The sequence below is a fragment of the Spermophilus citellus genome, assembly GCF_964194105.1.
Source record: "Spermophilus citellus genome assembly, chromosome: 15".
Lineage (NCBI taxonomy): Eukaryota > Metazoa > Chordata > Mammalia > Rodentia > Sciuridae > Spermophilus > Spermophilus citellus.
The window spans coordinates 52,140,865-52,155,030 of NC_138195.1; positions in this window are offsets into that span (position 1 = coordinate 52,140,865).

Genomic DNA, 14,166 nt, shown 5'->3' on the forward strand with positions numbered 1-14,166 from the left:
TCAGTGAGTTCCAGAACCCACTCAGAAAAGGAACTGGGCCCGGGCGGGGCTGGGGGCATCTCATCAAGGGTGCCCAGGGCCCGGAGCTGAGGCTGCGGCCAGCTCATAGGGACAGGATGTGGTTTTCTGAGAGGCGACATTTCGAGTTGCAGGAGAAAAGCTAGAGCCAGAGTTTCCTGATTTTTTTCACGGCTCTTTCTCTGCTCCTTGTGCCCTCCTGGCCTGGCTGGAGCCCAGGCCTGGGCAGTCCTGGGAAGGAACTCAGGCCCATGGGGCGGGAGGTCAGCAGGACTGCCCCCATGGTGTGCTCCAAGCATGTGCACACCTCTGGATGTCCCAGAGCCCCTCGTGGGTGAAGCGGACTCCTTTCCAACCTGCTGGGGGGAAGTGGGCGGGGCGCTGAGGAGATCAAGGGCGTGTGCCCCCTCGTTCCTGCGGCCACACTGAGTGCTAATTTTGTAGCAGCCGCTGTTCTGGCCACTGGATGTGAAGCAGGAAGCCAGCCGGAGGATATGCCAATCCTCCCAGGTTAACGTCATTGGGAAGGACAGGGGTGGGAGCACGGTGGGGTAGAATAAGTGCATATATAAGCAATAATCAGCTTGCAGGATGCACCATATAGGAAATCACAGGTGGCACGTGTATGTTAGCCAGGGACCACCAGCAAGAACCCCTGGAGACAACCAATGCGAGGGTAGCAGGTGGTGAGAGGATAGCAAGTTTGAAGGCCCTGGGGCTGGAACACTCCTGGCATCTGAGGACAGCAGAGAAACCATTGGAGGGGGCCAGGAGCCAAGGGAAAGAAGGCGGTACCTCGCGAAGTGGGTGGGGCCAGACGCACAGGGGGCCGTCCACGGGGATGGGGTGGGGTGAGAAGTGCGCCAGCCAGCACACAGGGAGGTGTGCCTGGAGGTGACTGAGGCCTTGATTTTAGGGTCTGACACCTGGGTTGCTGGGGGCAAAGGGCAGTTGATGGGAGCAGTGGAGGGCGGAGGAGAACAGGATTCAGGGGAGGGCAGGCGAGGGGGGATGGCATCCTGCACATACAGATGTTCACTGGCACCAGAACAGGGAGGGGAGTCCGGGGCTGACGGCCCTGCTCCCCAGGCACTCTGTCAGCCTGCCCCCAGGCCGTGTGGGCGGTGCTCCCTCAGGGCCTGGCCTGGGGTTTGTCCCAGTTCACCATGGATGAGGGCCTTGTGTGCCCCGGTGTGGAGGCAGTCCTGGTGGGGGAGCAGGGCTGCAGCCTTGGTGCAGAGGGGTCAAAGGCTTGGCCACAGAGCCTGGAGCAGTGTCTGCTGTCAGCTGGACATGAGCCCTGGGTGTCACTCCCCAGCCTCGTTCTCAGCAGGGTTTACCTCTTATGGTGAAGTACTAGCTGTCCCTCGTGTGCATGGACTGGGGTTGAAGGCCAGAGGGAGTTGCGACACATTTTGGGATTTTCACAGCAGACTTGGTTTTGTGTATTTGGTATCTACCAGTGCATTGTGACCCTGAATATGTCCTCACCCCTCTCAGGGCCTTGGATTTTTTATCTAAGGCCCCAGGATAGAATGGAAGGTCTTCGGGGTACCCACATAATACACTGCATTTTGGTTATGGAACTTTGGCATTGAGATGGTTGTGGATTTTAGTGTGAGCTACAGAGGTGCCTTGCAGGGCCCTGGGAACAGGTGAATGTGGCATAGAAGACACGTCAAGGACCGTCAACAGAGTGAAGTGGGATGGCCAAGCCCTTGTGCCCTCTGGAAATTTCCTGGACTTCACCAAGTCTAACTTGTGCCATCTGCAGATCCGGGGTAAATACACGTGCTGCGCAGCCAGCCCAGCGCCTGGCCGTAGAATGCCTTCGATTTCTGGTGGCCCCTTCTTTCCCTGTCCGTCTCCACTTTGCAGCTGGAATCCAAATCTTAGGGGAGAGTTCTGCCGCTGTTGGGGCTTCCTGTGGGAGCCACAGTCCCGGACCTGGGAACCCTTCCAAACCTAACTTGGAGGCCGTGAACCTCACCATGGCCTTGGGGATTGGCCCGCTGGCTGTGGCTCTGAGCATGGGCCATAGGTATTGCTCGCAGGGGCATGTTGGGTTGTTAACCAGAGGCACTACTGAGCTCTGAAGTCCTGCCAGCACCGTGTCTTATTTCTCAAAGAAACGACAGGCTCCCACTTCCTATCAGCACTGATGTGGTTGCTGTTGTGTTGTTGTGGTGTGTGTGTGTGTGTGTGTGTGTGTGAACTGCCATGGGTTTTAGAGCTGTGGTGGAAAGTGAGGAAAATAGCAGATGCTGGATCCAATTGCCACCAAACTGTCTTGAAATGCTATAAATATTTTCTAAAAGATGAGCTTCCCGTGCCTGATGTGTTAGTTATCTCTTCCCCGAGAAGCTGATTTCTGAAAATTAAGACAAATAACCTCTTAAATCACAGTTGTTAACCTCAGGTGTAAAAAACTGTTACCCCGCCAGCCGCAGGTCAGGGTGACTCTGCTCCAAGTGACTCCGTGTGACACAGACACGGCAGCGCCAACAGAGAGCACCAGACCTTGTGTTCAGTCAAAAAGCCCCAGGCGTCAGCCTGGCCCAGCCACTCACCGCTGTGTGACCTGGGGCCAGTGGGTCAGCTTCTGAGAGCCTCTGTGACCTGTCTCCCACAGAGCTGTCACCTGCCGCCCCCTGGAGCCTGTACGCGTCCCTGAGCCTGCCTGGGAGGTACAGAGAGGTGACTGTCCGTGGTTGATACATGTTGATCAGGACTGAAACCCCCCCTGTCCCCAGGCCCCTCATCCCTCTGCCTGGGTCCAGGACAGCCTCCTGGGATGCAGACCTTCGCCAACATCCCTTTTCAACACGGGGCCGAGCTGGTCGGGGGACCAGAGCCCCTGGCAGGCGGGTAACGGCCCAGCGGTGTGTGTTCATCCTCCCTGCATTTGCTTTTATGTTGAACCTATATTTGTGCTGAATGATGCTAATTTTGTACTGAAGGTAACTCCAGAAATTTAAAAAAAAAAAATAAAATAAATGTATTTCAGCAAAAGTTGTGAGTTGATTTCAAGAAAAATACTGAGCTCCTGGCAATCTGCAGGGCGGGAGGAAATTGACGAAACCGAGGAAGCCAAGCCCTGCAAACTGTCCTGCGTGTGGTTTCCATCCTCCGCACAGGGGATGGGGAGGGGGTGACTGTGTCCCACACAGAGGAGCTGCAGAAATCCCTGTGTTGGGTCCAGGCTGAGGGAAAGTGTCTCCTGGGGGGGGGGGGGAGGTGGTCCAGATCCCAGGAGACTCTGCAGCCCAGCCAGCGCCCACCATGCAGCCCTCTCTGCTCTGAGGTTCTCAAACCTCATGGCAGGTTCCCCGTGCATCATGGGGATGCCCACTGCATCGTGGGCCCCGGAGGGACGGCACATAGCCCTTAAGCTCAGAAAGCCAATGTGCTTCCCACACGCCCTCCCCAGTACAGCTGACCCAGGGCTGGACACAGCGTAGGCCACCAGGACTTAAGAACGTGACGGAGCAGCCAGGGGAAGAGGCCACAGGACAACCATTAGCAGGGGGTGGGGGAGATCCTTGGGCTCTGTGCACACCTACTGCTCCCTCACCCTCAGCCTCTTTGGGTAGCCGAGTGCCCCCAGATTTTCTTTTTTTTTTTTTTTGCCCCCAGATTTTCTAAGACAGTCCTGCTGCCTGATCCTTCATTTCTTGTCTTGCTCTGGGTGGACATCCTGTCTGCCCTATGAATAGCCATCAGCACAGAGCACTTTCTTCATGGTCAGGGTACCCACTCAACCACCGCCTTCGTGTCTGGATAGTGGATGGGCAGCCCAACTTGCCCCCATCTTACAGATGAGGATCTAGAGGCCCAGGGTTGGCAAGTGACTTATTTGAGGTCACACAGCAAATTAATGCAGATACCTGGGCTGAACCCATGGGCACCCGTCTCCTGGCCACTTCACCTTCCATTCACAAAGATAACTCAAAACATGTTACGCATTCTGGTATTTAAATCTCACTTATGAGTTTACTTATCCATTCACTTGGAGTTTTTGTAGCCTCGTGGATGAGACTTCAGAAGCCAAATGGTCTGGTCTGTGTTTTAACCACTTCTGGTCACGTGACTTTTGGCCACTTTTAATCTCTCTGTGTCTCTGTGTCTTCATTAATAAATGGGCATAAATACCACGTGGGTCCATAGTGGGGATGCTGAGGCTCACAGTGCCTGGGTCAGGGAGGGGGTCTTCTCTCTTCATTGGGTGGGCTGTACCAGGTGAGGGTGGTCAGGAGCAGTTCCCAGTGTAGAAGGGGAGGGGTGTGCACCCAGAGAAAGAGAAGGAGCGCTCAATGGGCAGGCGAGGGCAGAGGTGCCAGGCCCCATGGGGGAAGGGAGAGGCAGTCAGAAGGCTGGGAGGAGCCCAGTCAGGAGGCTGGTTAGAGCAGGGCTTCTTTGGGGGGACAGAGAGGACACCAGGCAGAGATGTGACATGGTGTAGTCCCAGATCGTCACAGGGGCTGCCTCGGCCCCGACACATTGCATCACGCACGGCTCCTCTGGGCAGAGGACTACGCCATGCCACCCCTGGCCGCTGAGGCTCTGGGCTGCACTGAATGGGGTGGAGGTGAGCTGGGGAGCAGAGGGAGGCCAGGTTGGCTTATCCCGGGGTCAGGCCCAGAGAGTCCTGTCAACTGTTCCTCCTCTGAGGAGCCAGCTCCCCACTGTCTGTCTGTCCAGCTGCCCACTGGGTTCTCCTCCCCACATCTGTGTGCTCAGTGTAAACAGCTCTCCCCTCCAGGAATCACCACTGCCCTCGGGCTAGTGCTGATACCCTTTGGCCCAGAGACCCGTTGATTCTGCCGCTGGGGCCCAGCACCCAGTTTTAATCCCCCCACTCCTCCGTGAGACCCAGACGGTTGTATTATTAATCGTCATAATTAACCAGCATCACAGAGGGTCTTTTTCCTGGACCGCAGATCCCCAGGACAAGAGCCCCAGGAGGCCCTGCTCCCATCCCTACTTAACAGACAGCGTAGACAAGGCCAGGTGCAGGGAGGTGACTTCCTCGCACTGGAGCTCAGTGACTGAGTCCAGTGAGGAACCACAGTATTCCTGTCCAGAAACAGACAGTCCATCCCCTAGGGTCCTGCACACTGGTTTCTGGGGGAGGGGGACTATACTCAGGGGTCTCAGATGAGTGTGGAGGAGGGAGGTTAGAACGGGGGAGAAGAAGAACTTAGTGAGCTAGCAAGATGAGGGTCTGGCAGGGGGTCAGGGTGGGAGGTGCCCTGGGCAGAAGGAATGCCAAATACCAATATCCTTTCTCCCCACCACGCAGATGGTGAGCCAGGGCCTGGTGACGGCAGCTTCTCCTAAGTGCCGCGTCTCAGGAATGGTGATTTAAGCGCTTGCGGCCGGCTGCTTCCTGATTTATGGGGCCATTGTGGATAGGCCTGACTACACCAGCATGGCGGCTGCGCAGGGCTCCTCATATGGATCTGTAGATGGCCAGCAGCCTCCTGCCTCCCTCCACATCTCCTGGGCCCAGCCCCCACCAGGACTCCTTGTGTGCGTGTGTATGCGTGTGCCCCAGAGCCCACGCCTAAGTGGACGTGCACAGGTCAACGGGCTGCAAGCACAAGAGGATGTTCACATCCTGCTGAGTGGCCCATAGACTGAGTCAGCTCTGCATGCGGGTGTGTGCTGCTCTAGAGTAGATGGACACAGGTGTGCCGGGTACACACACATGTGCCTGCCAGCGCTCTATGGGCTCATGGCCTCTGAGAAGTCTCTGTCTGTGTTCGTCTGCTTCTGGATCTGTGGGCTGGGCATCTGCTTACTGCCGTGTGGGAGCATGGGTGTGTCTGTCAGGTGTGTGGGGGGGCAAGCATGCAGCCCCCACCTCCTCCTGTTTCCATGGGTGCCATCCAGCCGACAGCCTTTCGTGTGTGTGCACATGGAGTTCATGCATGTGCCTAAACAAGCAGGCAGGCGTGTGTGCACCATCACGGGCATCACTCACACATGCATGCCAGTGTCTAGTGTGGCCCAGAGGCCCTGGCCTGCTCACAAGCTCATTGTGAAGGCTCTCTGCTGTCAGAAAGGGAGAGGAGCCCTGCAGGAGGCAGGGAGATGGCCTCGTCTGTCCTCCGAGCACCTCTGCCTCATTTCCATACAGATGCTGGAGGAGAGGGAGGGACCTGCAGCTGCCTCCAGGTCTCCTGGCCACCTCCATGTCTGTCCATCATGTCCTCGAGGCCAGGCCCTGGGTCCCACGTGGGTCACATGAGAAACGTGGTCCAAAGGCAGGCTGATCAGCACACAAGCCCAGGCTCTGTCCCTAGTGTGTGGCACCAGGCCATCCCTTGTGTACCCTCATTCCTCATTTTCCCATCTGCAAAATGGTTTTAACAATGGCCAACCCATGGGGTCATGGTGGGGACTTAAGCGGGGCATAAACTGCTGGGTAGATCACCAAGCCTCAGTTTCCCTTTTTGTAAGGGGGTACTAATGACCCTCATTGGCTAGCTCCTAGGACTGTTTTGAGAATCGGTCAGTCCCAGGGGCAGGGTGGTTCTCACAGTACTTATTCCGGCTCTGAGCATGGGAGACGAGGGCGCTGGGCATGCGTGTGGGCGACACGTAGCCCTGGGTCAGACATCCATGTCTGAATCCCCATGCGCCCGCACACTCCCCTGGGACTAGGTAGACCACCTCATCTTCCTCTCCGTCGGAATCTCTGTAGACCTGGGATTCCTCTTCTTCCAAGCAGATGCGTTAATGGTAGTCTCCCTCATGTTGCAAAGGGAGGAAGGATCTAGGAGAAAGGCATAGCAATGGTGCTTCTTACCGCCATGTGAGGGGCCAGTAAGTCTGGTCCGGTGAGCACGTGGAGAATGGTGTGCCATCAGAGCAGGATGCCTGCTGCTGAGGTATCCTCTGTGCTTCTAGATGTCCAGCAGTCCCACTGGAGAAGAATACAAGCCCTTCCTCAGGGAGCCCAAGGGGCTGCTGTACAGCCAGCAGCCCCAGCTGCAGCATGGTACCTGGGGAAGGAGGTGGTTGGTTCTGATCTCTGCTGACTACTGAGGAACCAGTGTTTGGCACCACCCAGTCCTGCTACGGGGGGCCTGCGATCCGGTGACTTGCCTCCTTCAGACCACAGAGGCCCTGAAAGGAGGCCCAGGAGGAAGCATGGAGCCAGGTGTGGGCTGAAGACCCCCCTAGCAGCCCCGTAGGTGCTGGCCCAGGTGCGTCCCTGCTGGCTGCAGAAGGAGCCCATGAGTGAGCCCATATGGTGTGACCTCCCAGCCTGTGCCCGCCCCGGCCAGCTGCCGAGATCCAGAAGAGGATGCAGAGGCCCTATCCTGGCAGGGGCTTCAACGGAGAGATGAGCCTCTGGCACCCAGGCCAGGGCAGGCAGAGGGCAGCCCGTGGACATGGCCAGGGCTGCAAGAGCTCAGAGGTCATGGGGCCAAGGTGGGCCCAGGTACAGGGGCAAGAGCGGAGGCAGGCTGGGCCAGAGACAGACCTTGAAGGACAAAGAGCTGAGCTCACTGGAAGGGACAGCATTCCAGAAGGACACTAGTGTGTGGGCACAGTTTGGAGTCCTTCCCAAGGAAAGGCGGATCTCTCCCATAAGACATCTGGGCAGCTCTGGCTCGGATGGCTCCAGCTCTCAATGACCAGTGGCTGTGGGGTGAAGCAGATGGCCAGCAGGGGCAGAGGGGGGTGACCTCAGGCCTGAGCCAAGGGAGGCCAAGTGGCCCACACAGGCCAGAGCCTGAGACCTTGGCACCAGCTACTCAGAGCTCTCGACTCAAAAGTTAATGATTCATTTGTGGCCAATTTCTGCTGGCGTTTGCCTGGAAATTCCCAAGCCTGCTCCTTCCCTCGGCTCCGGAGCTCTAAGAATACAGTCTCATCTACACTTGGCTGAAAATATCGCACCCAGTATCCAGGGAATGGTTTTCAAAATTACAGCAGGAGCTATGCAGGTTAGCTATTAGGATGAACTATTTCTGGGTAGCTGGCTGAAACCTGGGGTGGTCAGTCTGTATGCGGTCAAGTTTAAGGCTCACTCTGACCCTGTGTGCCATGTGTCGATGAGAGGAATCCTATTTATCTTCATGATGTCCCCATTTAGTTCAGAACAGATGTGACCAGAATTCAGTCTAGTGAACAACAGTTACAAAGGGCAAACTGGAGCTTGACCCAGAGAAATCCCTGGTATATGCAAAGGCCCTGGGCCATGAAAGTCCAGGGAAGGTTGATTGTGGAATGTCTGGGGTATGGAGGGTGTGAGAGACTTCTAGGACTGAACATAGCTAATGAGTGAAGGACTTGGATGGCTTGGGAATTTGGCAGTGGGACATTCTGGTGACGGGGAGTCAGGGCTGGTCCCTGAGCAGGGACAGCTGTATTTGTATTTACTCATTTGGGTCTTGATTCTGCTGGTCAGCAAGCCTTTCTGGGCAGGCTACTCTTTGCTAGCTTGGGTCCAAGCTCTGCCCAGGGCCCTGCACCTGTGTGGAAATCTGAGTTAGAGAGAAGAGGTCATATGTAGCAATCCAAATAAGGGCCACAAGGACCCAGGGGAGCCATAAGGTATGGGTGCAAACTCTGGTCTACGGGAAGCAGGCTGATGGCATCACCTGAAGCCCTCCAGTGAGTGCAGCAGAGGTGTTAGAGTCAGCTTCAGGCTCTCTGTGTTCCTGGCAGGCTCTGGAGACAGACGGTTTGGAGGTTACCTCTGTCCCACCAGACCCACCAGACCTTATTGAATCTGAATGTGTGTCTGTCATTGTGCAGATGAGCAGAATGAGTCCCAGAGACGGGAGGGCTGGTGGCCGAGGGAGGCAGAGCTCAGGGTCCTGGCTCCTGATTCCGGCTCACGGCTGCCCTGTCCCACTCAGCCGCCCATTCCTGCAGCTCTGGGTGCATCCTCCCAGAACCAGCCATCGGAGCAGCCTGATCCTTGGGGATGAAGCATCTGGGAGTCTGGGAAGGGGGTTCCTTTGTGTCGTTCACAACTTTGCAGATTTAATTTCCTTGAGGATGCCTTGACAGTGCCCGGCGTTGGTGGTAAACAACTGCTCTCCTCCCCAGAATGTTTGCCTGTGACAGCAGCTTTCCCTGGCGAGGGTGCTACCCGCGCTTGGCAGGGCCTCTTGGGCTCCAGCTCCCAGCTTGGGCTCCAGGCGAGTGAGGGCTTCTGCAAGGCATTCAAGAATGCAGAGGCCGCCGTGGGGTGGGGGCCTCTGCGCTCCCTGCTGCTGCTGTGGCCTCAGGGCCTCAGATGGCCCCTGGTTGGGGATGGTCCTGGGTGGTGAGGTAGGGCAGGATCAGGTGTCCTCTGGCTCCCGTAGCCCTGGTGCCCAAGTCCTTGGCCCGGCTCAGGAGGAGGAGGGAGCCTGTCTCCCTAGCGTAGCTCTGCCAGGCCTGTCTGTGGCTGAGAGCAGGGGTGCCTTGGCCCCGTAGCCTCTGTGGCCTGCGTCACACTGGCTTAGGTGTCCTGAGTCAGAGCCAGGAAATGGATCTGCCATGTGGGGGGCGGGGGGGGGGCTGCTGCCCCTGGAGCTGGGGTGAACCCTGACCCTGCCTGTCCACACCTGGGTGGTGCTGGCCTCACACATCCTTCCCCTGGCCTGGATTTGACCATTGCCTAAAGGACACACTGAGGTCACAACCTGCTCTGTGTTGCACCCTCTGGGCCCAGCTTCCCGTCCCACTTGGTCACTAGCAGCCATTCAAGTACGCTGTTGACAGGAGGGGATCGGGACCCACGCACAGCTGTGCCCGTTCATGCTGCTCGGCCCCAGCCTGGCTCTTTCCCATAGAATGCCTTTCCCCATTTATCCTCTGGACACTTCTCCCTCTCCAACCCAAGAATTCACCCAAGAATTACTCCTCGGGTGAAGTCTTCCTTAGCAACCAACCACTCCTCCCGTTGAAATTGTCCCCTTTTCTCAGAGCCACCTCTCCATGGACCTCTATTAATGACACTGTCACAATGTAGTATAATCACATTTTCTTGCAAAGCACTCCCCCATTAGCCCGTGAAGGCCCGGAGGCTTGTTTATCTGTGCATCCTGCAGGCCTGATATATAGTAGGTGCCTAATAAAAGCAGGCTGGATTTAATTAAGGTAGTTCCTGAAGGCGGTGTTGGAGTCTCCTTTCCTTAATGGGAAGAGGGAAGGTGGGAGTGTGCTCGTGGAGAGCTTGACCTGCCCCTGTTCCCTGCCCCTGACCCCTGGGGAACACAATTGCTGGGGGTTAGGGGGGCCCCCACCCCACTTCCCCCCACCACTGCCTTCCCTGCCAGCAGGAGGCGGCTCCCCAGGCTGCCCAAGTGATCACTCTCCAGAAAACACCCCAGTGGAAACTGCATGAATGATTGATAAGATCTGAGAGCTGTTTAATTTTTTCCCCCTGTTTAATGGCTATCAATAATTTAATACGCTCTCTGTATGTTTTTAAGAAATAGCACCCATTTTGCCGTCTCCGGTTTAGCTGGCTAAATGATTTAAGTGTTGGAAATGTGCTCAGAGGATGGAGGTGGAGGGAGTTGGAGAATCTGGAGGCTGCTGGGGTTGGGAAGGGGGGATGGAGGAGGCGGGCTCAGAGTCAGCCACAGCATCTTGGCCTGGGCGAGTGCTTGTGTGTGTGTGTGTGTGTGTGTGTGTGTGTGTGTGTGTGTGTGTGTAGGTGGAGGGAGGGGGAGGAAGGGAAGGGGCGGGTAAAAGCCAGCGCCTCTCTGCTAAGAGCAAGATAATTGCTTTTCCGGGGCCTCACTGAACAGCAACTGAACAGCTGTCGCCACCGCCCCCCCCCCCACCATGCTGAGCTTTTCTGGATGGCTCTGGGGGCTCAGGGGGGCTAGCCAGGAGCTGGGCTGATTTCACCATGGGCTGAGAATCCCCCTTCCCCTGACTTCTTTGCCCCCCTCCTATAGCTTTGAAATCATTTGTATTTTAATGATGCGGCTGCCCAGCTGGCCAGAGTCTTCCAGATGGGGTTTGGGTGCTGTGGAGGGGGAGACTCAGAATCACTCATCTCTGGGCCCACAGGGACCTAGAAGGTCATTCGCCAGTGCTCCCCCAAACTTCCCAGATGCAGGGGATCACCTGGGAGGACTTGTTAACAATTTAAATTTCTGGGCTCTCTTCCAGGCACACAGGCTTTCATCCTCAGGGGAGTGGCCTGGCAGGCTGTGGGTTTACCAATCAGCCGGGGGGATTCTTATCATCGGGGGAGTCCAGCTCCCTCCTCACGCCCACAGCACCCAGAGTGCCACGTGGCCACTCCCTCTGGGCACTGGGTGCGCAACCCCACACCTGTGAGACCCTAGATGCTCCATTCTGGAGCTCTTCCTGATGCTAGGCTGTGACCTAGCCAGCTCCCTGTGCACCTGCTGTCACCTCTGCTTCAAAACAGCCACTCTCTAGGGACCTAATGTCCTTCCCTCACCCAGCCTGGCCACTCTGTGCCTTGGCTGTGCTTCTGTTGAGCAGGGAGCTTTCTTTCTTAGTAAAGACAGGGGACTGGGGACAGGGGGCTGTGGCCTCTGTGGAGTGGATTGGCATGGCTGTGACAGCCTGCTGCTGACCACGAGCCTCTCAACACAGTGGGGACCCTGAGGAAGGCAGAAAGCACTGGGTCTCCGAACCCCCTTGGCCTGTCAGAGCTCAGTGTCCCCACCAGAGAAAGAAGACTGTCTCCTTTGGAGATGACGGTGAGGGGAGCCAGGTTGGAGGAGTCACACCTCCACTTAGGCCAGAGCTGGACCTGCAAAGAGCGGGCAAGAGGCCTAAGGAGTCCAAGCTGAGGCCCTGGCATTGGGGGTCAGCTGAGACCCTGTCCCAGTCACCCATGTGAGGCTGTGCAGGGGGGTGGGAGAGGATTCCTGAATCAGTATATGGAAGGATTTCGGTGGACCCCGTGTCTGGGTCTAGCCTGACTTCTTTTCGGGAAGTTTGCATTATTTGTCACAGAGTGGAGTATTGCATGATGACCCATCCATTTTTCCATCTTATTTTAATAGATAATTCCGGGGAGGGGGTGTCCTCTACAAATTGGAGAGCCCCGTGTCCACCTGTAGACCTTCTTTTTACCTGAAGTTCAGCCTCACCTTGGTCTCTGTAGGAGGAGTTGGCCAGGGAACACCTGCTTGGTGCTGATAGGTGACTCAACTTGTGATCGCCAGTCCCCTGTGTCCCTGGAGCCTGCTGTGATCACCACAGCCTGGTTGTGGGATCTTGAACCTGGGGAAGAAGAGGCCAGGTGCTGCCTAACCCTAACACAGCGTCTGCTTGGAGACCTCCAAGAGGTGGGGAGACAGAAGTAAAAGCTGTAAACCTAGTAGAAGATGGGCCTGGTCACAGAGGATGCTGAAGGCACAGGGGCAGATAAGGTGGGGAGGTAGTCAGGGAAGGCTTCCCAGAGGAGGCACTGCCTGGCTTAGGCTTGAAGGCTGGTGGGGAAGGGAAACGAGAGATGTGAGGGAGCGAGGTTGGGCAGAGAGGAGGAAAGTGAGGCCGACAGGACTGGGGATGGGTGGAGAGGCAAGGCAGAGCGGCACCTGCCACTCCTGGGTGGAGAGCCTCAGAATTTGTTTTGGTTTTAGCTACTATTGAAAAACATCCATGTTGTATCTGTGTGGAAAAGATCCTATCCTACATGTAGAGCACCACAAATCGTCTGAAAGTGACCATCCTTTGTGTAACCCTCATGCTGTCGAGAAATAGAACATTCCAGACCTATGTTGACTTGCAACAGCCCACTGCCAATTATCCACGGCTGCCCAGCAACGCCCCAAACCGAGTGGCCTGAAACAGCCCCTTATCCAATCTCACAATTCCCTGTCTGCCTCGGGCTCCTGTGGCTGTGGTCTCTAGTGGAGTGGAAGGTCGAATGGCCCCAGTCACACCTAGCGGTTGGTGCTGGCTGCTCCCTGGGCCTCAGTTCCCCTCGGTCCTCCAGGAGAGCTAGGTGGTTCTTTTCTGTGGCCTGTCTGTTCCATCAAGGTCAGAAACGGCAGGACCTCTTGTGGCCCAGTCTCGGTATGTCACACCATGTCACTTTTGCCGGATCCTAACTGTCAAAACAAGTCCCAAGGCCAACTGAGATCCAGGGGCAGAGAGCCGACTCCGCCTCTTGATAGGAGGAGCCACGAAGATGCCCTGGCTGGACATGTCGTGTTTGCGAATTCCCTCCGTGCTGCTGGATGCGGCCGCAGACCCCTCCTTCTCAGGGCTGTGGGGTAACGCGTCGTGTGGGTTCATCAGTTTATCCACCTGTGGTTGGGGCTGCTGGGGAGTCCTCGGGCTGTTCTGTGCGGCACTGGCTGGGAACCCTCTAGGTGCGTCTTTGGTGAACGAGTGCGTGGCTTCTGTGGAAATGAGGTCTCCGGGTGGTGAGATGGGCAACCCGGTAGGAGGCACTTCCACAGTTTTCCAAGGTGGCAGTACTAGTGTAGACCCCGCAGCAGTGTTTGAGGGCTCAGGCGGGGTTTTAGAAAGATTCCTAGCTCAAGATGCCTCTGACCCTGTGCAGCTGCAGAGACACTAGAAGGGGCTTCTTGTGATGTCCCCTCTGCCCACCCCAAACCTCAGGCCTCCAGGCTGGGGGACGTGGGGCCGTCAGGTGGGCCTTTTTCTGCGGCACTTTTCCAACTCCTGGTCCTCTCGTTGCCTTTTCTCTGTTTCCTAGAAGTTGCCTTTCATGTCTGGCCTGACCATCCACAGTCAGGAACCCCCCATGTCTGCAGACATAGGATCTGGGGAGACGGACCCTGACAGCTGTTGGCGGTGGGCCAGGCCGGGAGCAGGTCCTTCTTCTGGCCTCATCTGTGTGTGACACGGGACCATGGGAGGAGCCGTTCCTCTATCTTGGCCTCAGTTTTCTCACTTATAAAAACAACAAAGTGAAGTATCGGCTTCACCAAGTGTCTGTCCTCTCGCCAAACTGACCCGTTCCCTGGGCTCTGACAGCAAGAAGGATGGGGGATGCTTTGGAGGCCTCAGGGGGCTTCCTGATGTCAGGCACATGGCTGGCCTACCCTGTTCAGTTCACCTTCCTCCCACCACCTACCGTCCACCCTCACCAAGCGGCTCTGGTTCTCACTAACTAGACCTCATTCCTGATGACCAGGGGCTCCATCGTAAGAGGGGAATGAGCTTGCA